The 10,109-nt window shown below is 46.8% G+C and overlaps 1 protein-coding gene across 4 annotated transcripts in view; it reads right to left on the minus strand.

Annotated features, from left to right (window-relative positions):
* Prkag2 (protein kinase AMP-activated non-catalytic subunit gamma 2) overlaps window positions 1-10,109 on the minus strand; it is a 233,965-nt gene that overhangs the window by 163,849 nt on the left and 60,007 nt on the right. The gene's annotated exons all lie outside the window — the stretch shown is intronic.

Here is a 10,109-nt window from a genome sequence, read left to right on the forward strand (position 1 = left end):
ACAGTTCAGAATACCCACCCAGGGGATGGTCTGCACATAGTTAAGATGGGTCCTTAATTAATCTAATCAAGATCCAATCAAATTGACAGTTAACACTAACTGCCACAAGAGTCTAAAACAGAATGGGGAGGAGTGGGTAGCTCGTCACCAAGTCAGAAATAAGGCAGATGCTTTGCTCTGATTCTCCAGCGCTGCTCGTCCTGTGCCCCGCAACTGGCCTTGGAAGACACCTGGACACCAGACCAGACCACCTGGCCACCCTCGAGTCTATAAAAGTCGTCATCCTTAACACGCCATTTTTATTTATTAAAAAATAATTGGAATAAAATACAAACAATAAAAATTATCATCTGGTGTGTGTGCGTGCGTGTGTGTGTGTGTGTGTGTGTGTGTGTGTATGTGCACATGTGTGCGCACATGTGTGCGTGTGTGGTGCCGGGATGAACCCAGGGTTTTATATGTGCTAAGCAAGCATTATCCCACTAAGCTATCCCCATCCTCCAGCTAGCCCTCTGTAAATAATTTAGTGGTCATTAAGTTACTCGAGTGATTTTTACATCCACCACTATAACTGTCATGACTGTGCTATGTCAGAAACAGGCAGACATGATCATGTTTTCCTACAAAATCCACATTACTCAATAACAACTCATTCACTAGCTACATAGTTTCCTTGGCTAGTTTGTCCATAGTCCCTATTTTCCTTCATAGTTGGCCTCTGAGGCAAACACACACAGGTTCATTTATTTCAACCTTAACTGCTAATATTAGCTCTCAGCTCACACATTCCATATCATACAGTAAATATATCTGTGTGTACATATAGTGTAGGTGATGGGAGGCCTAAGAAGGGTTCAGGAGGCCAACAGAGTTCAAGGAGTTTCAAAGAGGCCTTGAGGAAAAGCAGAAGGGGGAGGCTGCTAAGGATGCAGAGGGAGGCAGAGAAAGAGGCTGGGTCAGATACAAACCCGGTCAGAGCCCAGCGTTTGCAAGCCCAGCCAGGCCACAGAGTCAGAGTTGTGTCATGCTGCAGAAGTGAGGTGTGAGATACTTACTGGTCACAGGGGCAACAGAGGCAAATCTACAGAACTAGTTCCAGACAGACAGATGGGTAGACTGTTGGACAACAGATTTGAGTTGACTTTATCAGAGCTGAGACCACATCAAGCTAAAGTCTCAGACAGTTGGGACAGTTGGGAGTTCTCTGCCTATTGTACACGCACACGCACACGCGAGAATGAAATGCCCAGAGGCTCATGTATTTGAACACTTGGTGCTGAGTTGCTGCTGCTCTTTGGGAGATAGGAGGTATGGCTTTGAGGGTTTAAGGCTGCCTGCCATTTCCAGTAGCTCTCTCTGCCTCATGTTTGTGGTTCAAAATGTGAACTCTGTTTCCTGCTCCTGCCTCATGCCAGCTCCTTGTTGTCAAAGCTCCTGCCTCATGCACTCCTTCACATGCGTTCTCTCTCTCTCTCTCTCTCTCTCTCTCTCTCTCTCTCTCTCTCTCTCTCTCTCCCTCCCTCTCTCCCTCCCTCTCTCCACATGTGTACACACAGGTTCGTACACATACACACATGCACATGTGAGCCTCACCTGGTCAGATGACTGGCTAGAGGGAACACAGCCCTCTCAGAGGATGAGTGAGGAGGTCACACCCATGTCTCAGCCTAATGCGTTGGCTAAGTTCTTATGCCTGGTTTTCCCGATATAGTTTTAATACCCTCATGTGCTAAAGTGGACTCAATTTACTTTGATGAATCGATAGGGTGGTTATCTCTTTTACTTTGGGACTATGCCATTTAACCGTCTGTGCTGTGGGTGGTACAGGGCCGATGGTGTTGTTTTCATGCCTGACAAGTTGCAGAGTCATTTTCAACCCTCTGTAAACTGGAGTCAATGGCTGCATGTAAAATGGAGTCTCTCTCTCTGCATGAGGCACTGCCTGAAAACCATTGCTCTGCACAGTATGGAGTGACTGAGGGCAGGGCACAGACTGATCAAAACAGAATCTATTTCCAGACACTTTTTGCCTCTCTAAGAAGAACCTCTTCATCATCGCTTCCAAATCCTGGCAGCAGCACCCTGCGCTATCCCTATGAGTCTGACAACTCTGAGGTCTGCAGAAGGGAAGTGGACACGGCCTGTCTGTTGCTGGCTTACTGCAGTTAGCACAGGTCCTCAATGGTCAGGTGTCATGCTTTAAGAAGAGTACATCAGCTTCCAGTTTCCGTCTGCACCCTGGAGCTGACCCTGTGCCAAGCTCTCCATACCCAAATCCTGCTGGGAGAGAGCTGGTCTCCCAGGAGTGCTGACACACAGGCTCACAGGAGGGACAAGCCACAGTCAGAGACAGCAAGACCAGCTAACACCAGAGATAACCAGATGGTGAGAGGCAAGNGCAAGAACCTAAGCAACAGAAACCAAGGCTACTTGGCATCATTAGAACCCAGTTCTCCCATTACAGCAAGACCTGGATACCCCAAAACAATGGAAAACCAAGGCTCTGATTTAAAATCACATCTCATGATGATAGAGGACATTAAGAAGGACATAAGTAATTCCCTTAATGAAATACAGGAGAACACAGGTAAACAGGTAGAAGTCCTTAAAAAAGAAACACACACACACACACACACACACACACACACACACACACAAATCCCTTAAAGAATTACAGGAAAACACAACCAAACAGGTGAAGGAATTGAACAAAACCATCCAGCACCTAAAAATGGAAATAGAAACAATAAAGAAATCACAAAGGGAGACAACCCTGGAGACAGAAAACCTAGGAAAGATATTGGGAGCCATAGGTGTAAGCATCACCAACAGAATACAAGAGATAGAAGAGAGAATCTCAGGTGCAGAAGAAACCATAGAAAACATTGACACAACAGTCAAAGAAAATGCAAAATGCAAAAAGCTCCTAACCCAAAACATCCAGGAAATGCAGGACACAATGAGAAGATCAAACCTAAGGAAAATAGGTATAGAAGAGAGTGAAGATTCCCAACTTAAAGGGCCAATAAATATCTTCAACAAAATTACAGAAGAAAACTTCCCTAACCTAAAGAAAGAGGTGCCCATGAACATACAAGAAGCCTATAGAACTCCAAATAGATTGGACCAGAAAAGAAATTCCTCCTGTCACATAATAGTCAAAACACCAAATGCACAAAACAAAGAAAGAATATTAAAAGCAGTGTACTGACTGGTTTTGTGTCAACTTGACACAGGCTGTAGTTATCACAGAGAAAGGAGCTTCAGTTGAGAAAATGCCTCCATGAGATCCAGCTATAAGACATGTTCTCAGTTAGTGATCAAAGGGGGAGGGCCCCTGGTGGGTGGTACCGTCCCTAGACTGGTAGTCTTGGGTTCTATAAGAGAGCAATTTGAGCAAGCCAGGGGAGACAAGCCAGTAAGGAACATCCCTCCATGGTCTCTGCATCAGCTTCCTGACCTGCTTCAGTTCCAGTTCTGACTTCCTTTGGTGACGAACAGCAACATGGAAGTGTAAGCTGAATAAACCATTTCCTCCCCAACTTGCTTCTTGGCCATGATGTTTGTACAGGAATAGAAACCTTATCTGAGACAAATAAGGGAGAAAGGTCAAGTAACATATAAAGGCAGACCTATCAGAATTACACCAGACTTCTCAACAGAGACTATGAAAGCTAGAAGATCCTGGGCAGATATCATACAGACCCTAAGAGAACACAAATGCCAGCCCAGGTTACTATACCCAGCAAAACTCTCAATTTCATTACAAAACCAAATTTATATAATATCTTTCCACAAATCCAACCCTACAAAGGATAATAGATGGAAAATGTCAACACAAGGAGGGAAACTACACTCTAGAAAAAGCAAGAAAGTAATTTTTCGACAAACCCAAAAGAAGTTAGCCATACAAACATAAAAATATCATAAAAATAGCAGGAAGCAACAATAACTATTCCTTAATATCTCTTAATATGAATGGACTCAATTTCCTCAATAAAAAGACTAACAGACTGGATACGTAAATAGGGCCCATCATTTTGCTGCATACACCCAGAAGATGCTCCAACATGCAATAAGGACACATATTCCACCATGTTCATAGCAGCCATATTTATAATAGCTAGAAGCTGGAAAGAACCCAGATGTCCCTCAACAGAGGTTCCTCTGGATACAGAAACTGTGGTACATTTACACAACAGAGTACCACTCAGCTACTAAAAACAATGACTTCACAAAATTCACAGGCAAATGGATGAAAATATCATCCTGAGTGAGGTAACTAACTCAGTCACAAAAGAACACACATGATATGTACTCACTGATAAGTGGATATTAGGCAAAGAGCGTGGAATACCCACGATATAACTCACAGACCACATGAAGTTCAAGAGGAAGGAAGACCAAAGAGTCGATGCTTCAGTCCTACTTAGAAGGGGGAACAATATACTTCAAGGGAAGTAGAGGGTGGGAGGGACTTGAGAGGAAGAGAGGAGGGAGAGGGGAAAAAGAGGGGCAAAAATCAGGTATGGGAGGAGATGAGATGGAGGAGATGTACAGAGGGTTAGGAAATTGAACAGAGGCGTGTAGCAATGGGGGATAGGAAGTGAGAGTAGCAACTAGAAAGTCCCAGATGCCAGGAAAGCAAGAGCCTCCCAGGACCACCACGGGGATGACATTAGCTGAAATACCCAACAAAGGGGAGGGAGAACCTGTGGAGACCATATCCAGTAGATAGGCACGATCCCCCAGTTGAGGGATGGGGCTACCCACCCATCTCCAAAATTTTAACCCAGAATTGCTCCTGTCTAAAGGAAATACAGGGACAAAGAGTGGAGCAGAAACTTAAGAAAAGGCCCACCCCACCTGGGGATCCATCCCACATGCAGACACCAAACCCAGACACTATTGCTGATGCCATGAAGTGCTTGCTGACAGGAGCCTGATACAGCTGTCTCCTGAGAGGCTCTGCCAGATCCTGACCAATACAGATGAGGATGCTCACAGCCAACCATCAGACTGAGCACAGGGACTCCAATGGAGGAGTTAGGGGAAGGACTGAAGGAGCTGAAGGGGCCTTATCTGGCATCAATGGTAGGGGAGACCCTTGGTCCTGTGAAGGCTTGATGCCCCAGTGTAGAGGAATGCTAGGGGGGGTGAGGCGGGAGTGCATGGGTTGGTGGGGGAGCTCCCTCATAGAAGCAAGGTAAGAGGGGATGGGATAGGTGGCTTGCAGAGGGGATACCAGGAAAGGGGATAACATTTGAAATGTAAACAAATAAAATATCCAATTTTTTTTAAAAGAGGAAGAAGAGTGCATCAGATGCATCAGGATCTCTCTGCTCTTCACAGCCAAATGCTTCCACTAAATGGCAGACCACAGTTTGCTTGCTTCTTATTTGCTTCTTTATCAAGTTGAAGGGCACTGGGGTGCCCCAGCCTTTGGCTCACTCCCAATCTACAAACTGAAATCCTGATTCTCAAGACTTCAGAAAGGAGCTGTGCTTGGAAGTTGGCTCTTTACAGATGTAATCAAGTTGATGCAAGATGGTTAGCATGAGGGCTCATCCAACAGGACAGGCATACAAGAAGAAGAACATACACATGGGGGGATGACCACATGAGGGCACAGGCAGAAGGCTCCAGCTATGAGCCAAGGAGGGAGGGAGTGGGAGGGAGAGGCCTCAGAGGAATCCACTCTGTCTACAATTTGACCTTAGAATTTTGACCTCCAGGCCTGTGATTAAATGAATTATACGTTGTTGTGACAGCCCAGCAAACTCAGAGAACAGGCCCAAGAAGATCTCTGCATGAATTTGCTTTTGGTTCTCTTTTGGTGTGTACAGAGAAGCAGATAGCTGGGCACAAGCTGGGTCTATGCTGCTACAGCAAACCAGCGTGCCTTTGACCACAGTGCTGGTATTGATGTACTCTCCAGTTAACAGTGCACGAATTTCAATTTCCCCACATTTCCTTCACCCGTGTGTGTGTGTGTGTGTGTGTGTGTGTGTGTGTGCATGCATGTGTTCATCATCTGTCTATCATCCATCCACCCACCCATCTACCCATCCATCCATCCATTTCATTCATCTATTTCACAGTACTGAGGGTCGAGCCTTGTGCACGGTAGGCAAGTACTCCATCCTGAGCTCTGTCCCCACATCCTAACCAGGCTATTGTCCTGTTCATAGCAGCAGCCCCACTAGGTGACAGGTGTTATCTCTCTCTGCTACTCATTTGCATTTCCCTGGAGCCTCACAGCTTTCTTGACCCTGGGTCATCTGCTAGTCTCTGGGAAGAGGTCTCTTTAGGTCCTTTGCCATGTTTATAATCAGGTTATCTGCTCTTGGGCTATAGGAATTCTTTATGTAGCCTGACCCTTAACCCATAAGCTGTGCCCGTGGATGCAGAGATGGCTCTAGTCTGATTTAGTCGCTTTACCGACTTTTCCTTCTGTTCCCCTCCTTAAAGCCACTGTCAAATTGAGAACCTTGAGGCTCTTCCCAGACATTGTTTTTATTAAAGTACATTTAGACTTTTGATTCATTTTGAATTATTTTTAATTTGGTATCAAGTAACTGTGCCACTTTGTCCTTTTGCAAGTGGGTGTTCAGTTTCTCCAGTTCTGTTTGTTGAAAATATGGCCCTTTCCTCGTTGAAATGTCCTGGCACACTCACCAAAAGCCTATTGCGGGCTAGAGGGAGAGCTCAGTGCGTAAAGGCACTTGCTGCCAAGCCTGACAGGATCCCCGAAACCCATAGAGTAAGGGAGAGATCTGATTCCTGCAAATTGTCCTCTGATCTCCACATGCGCCCTGTGGTGTGTGGTATGTGCATACAAACACACAAAATAAATACATATGGTGTAAAAAAAAAAAAGTAAATTGATCATGTCTTAGGGTTTCTGATGCTGTGATGAAACACTATGACCAAAAGCAACTTGGATATGAAAGGGTTTACCTCATCTTAAGTTTATTCCCATTCCCATCACCATCACCGAGAAAGTCAGGACAGGAACTCACACAGGGCAGGAACCTGGAGGCAGGAGCTGATGCAGAGGCCATGGAGGGTGCTGCTTACTGGCTTGCTCCACACAGCTTGCCCAGCCTGCTTTCTTATAGAACCCAGGGCCACCAGCCCAGGGGGGCGGTACCACCCACAATGGGCTGGGCCCCTCCAGAATCAATCAGGATAATTAAGAAAATGCCATACATACAAGCTTGCCTACAGCCAGACCTTACAAAGGCATCTATTTCCTCACTGAGGGCTCCCTCCTCTCAGTTGACTCTAGCTTGTGTCGGATTTCCATAAAACCAGTCAGCATAGATCATAAACATGAGAATTTATTTCTGGACTCTCTATTTAGCTCCATCAGTCTATATGTCTGGATTTTGGTTATTTTGTTTTGTCTTATTATTTTATGCTAGGATCATACTTTTGTTTTTGTTTTTGTTTTTTTTTTTTTTTTTTGAGACAGGGTTTCTCTGTGTAGCCCTGGCTGTCCTGGAACTCCCTCTGTAGACCAGGCTGGCCTCAAACTCAGAAATCCGCCTCCTGCCTCTGCCTCACAAGTGCTGGGATTAAAGGTGTGCGCCACCATGCCCAGCTGGATCATACTATTTTTAAAGACCCTCAACTTTGTACTAAGTTTGATACCTGAAAGTGAGACGCCTTTAACTTTATCCGTGTTCACACTTATTGTTGTTTTGGATACATTGAGATCCCATGTTCGTTTCAACATTGATTTTCATATTTTTGCAAAAAATAGGAAAAATTGTTGAGCTCCTGATACGGACCTCATCAGATCTGTAGGCTGCTCTGAAATGGCTTGGCTGCATGCCAGCGCACGAACATGTCTTCCTGTATTTCCCTCAGTACCATCTCATAGTTTTCTATGTACCCCTCCCTCCCTTCCTCCTCAATGCATTTCCCCTCATTCTGCACCTTCCTTCACCCAGTCCTCCCCTGGGTGAGCTAACAGACCTAACGTCTCCACCACCCTGTCTCAATCCATCCTCCTGCCTCTGCTTTTGATAAGAGCGCCTCTGAGATTGTAAGTGAGCCCCCGGTGCCCTGCGGCGCCGGCACAGCTTTGGCTCTGAACACCTAGAGGGCTGGTACCTCCACTGCCTCTCTTTCTATGCGTCTCAGCCCTGGCCTCACACCAGGATCACAGGACAGCCTGGGTCCCTCCAGTCATCATCTGGATGGCTGTATAGTACAGCAAAAGCACCAACCAGTCTGTGTCTTGTGGGCTCTCCAGCTCCCTGTTGTGGTTGTCTGAGGCAGCCATGGGAAAGGAGCTCTCAGCTGGCCCTGAGGCTCCCATCCGGCTGCACACACCGGCTGCCTAAGTCTGATGTGCTCTTTGTCCTTAGCCTTCTCTCAGCCGTGGCGGGTTTTCCCCAAAATCAGCAATGTACTGTCTGTATTGTGCCTGGATGCTTCTCCATGCCTCAGACTCTTCAGCCAAGGTCACTCTTCCACAGCCTCCCAAGCACTCCCAGGGCGCTGACTGGAGCTATTCCAGCTATTAGGGATAGAGCCAACACCACCTCCCCAGCCCTTAGCACAGGCCTGAACCTGGCATGTCAGAAATGGCCTAGGCCTGCTGCTATCTTCCAGAGCCCTTTTTCATCTTCTGGGTCAGGCTCTGCTTTTCCTGCCTACCCCACCCTTAAATGATGAGCCCTCCCAACCCCCCTCCTCCTATGTAAATCAGCAAAGCTTCATTCAGATTCCCTCCCTGGCCTGCTCCTACTCTGAGGCAGAGCTAATGTCTTTCTCACCGTGTCCGACCCTTCAGATGTGCCTTAATTATGGGACACGTGGCCCTGACTGAAGTCACCTGTTTATTTCTAGAACTTTGAGTCTGTCAAGGGTAAGGGGGAAGCCACTCACCTTGTCACTGTCATGTTGTGGCAGGCAGCTGGTTACTAATGTGTTTGAATTAAGTCCTGACCAAACACCCCACCAGTGTGCTTCTCCACACCCAGCAGCCAGTGTGGAGGGAGGGTATGCAGGGTGTGCAGAAAGCTAGCCAGCAAGCAGGCCCTTGTAGTTGCAGGTCACTGGTGTGTGTGTGTGTGTGTGTGTGTGTGTGTGTGTGTGTGTGTGTTGACTGTCTTATTGCTGTTTTTAATGAGCACTAGTCATCTCTGGCTCCTATCCTTTTCTCAGTAGCAGCTGTCTCCCAGGAAAAAGCCTGTCCACAAACACATGTTTGTTCCTTTAGCAACAGAGGCAAAGAGGCTTGGGGCCTGACGACAAGATGCTCTGCACAGAATCAAGAGCAGAATGCTGGCGTCAAGTGTTGTTCACTGTTGTGAGCTCGTGCTAGAATCTGACCAGGTCAACCACGGCCCCTTGGCCGCCGCTCGGTCAAGCCCACCTGGGAAGTCCCCTGGCACTGGTGACTGACTGGCTTTGCTGGAGGACTCCCATGTTCCACATTCCAGGACTCTAATCTGGGCTCTCATCTCAGTGCTCATCAAGATACTGTGCACCTTGGGGGACTGAGTGGAAAAATCTTTCTCTGCAACTATGGAAACCAGCCCATCAGCTCGTAGAACAACGAGGCCCTGGCTTCTCTGCTCAGCCAACCCTGCAGACATCTAGGGTTCCTAGATCTTACCCAGTGTGAGTTCTGAACCCTACCTGAGGCCTCAGGTTGTCTGTCTGCCACTGACCCCGAACTTCCTGCTCACAGGCACACTGTAATGGCAGCACCCTAGGCTGCATAGAGACAGCACAGTGTGGGAAGGGAGATGCTAGCCAGAGGCAGCCTTGGCACCAGCTGCATGGAATGCATTAGACTGAGACTACCTGGCCTGGTGATAACCATCTGTGTCTCTGGAAAAACTAAACGTCCAGATTTGGATGGCTAAAGTCACCTATTAGGAACCAGGAAACCCCTGAATTGTAAACTAGCTTTAAAATCAGGTCACTGGATCCCCAGCTTCATCTGTCTTAGAAATATAGACAAAGCCAAGTCTACCACAAAAAAAGTGAGGTTTAAAAGACAGTGCCATTTAACCTGTACATTGTAAAGGTGTGTGTGTGTGTGTGTGTGTGTGTGTGTGAGAGAGAGAGAGAGAGAGAGAGAGAGA

Source organism: Mus pahari, chromosome 2 (assembly GCF_900095145.1).
Source record: "Mus pahari chromosome 2, PAHARI_EIJ_v1.1, whole genome shotgun sequence".
Lineage (NCBI taxonomy): Eukaryota > Metazoa > Chordata > Mammalia > Rodentia > Muridae > Mus > Mus pahari.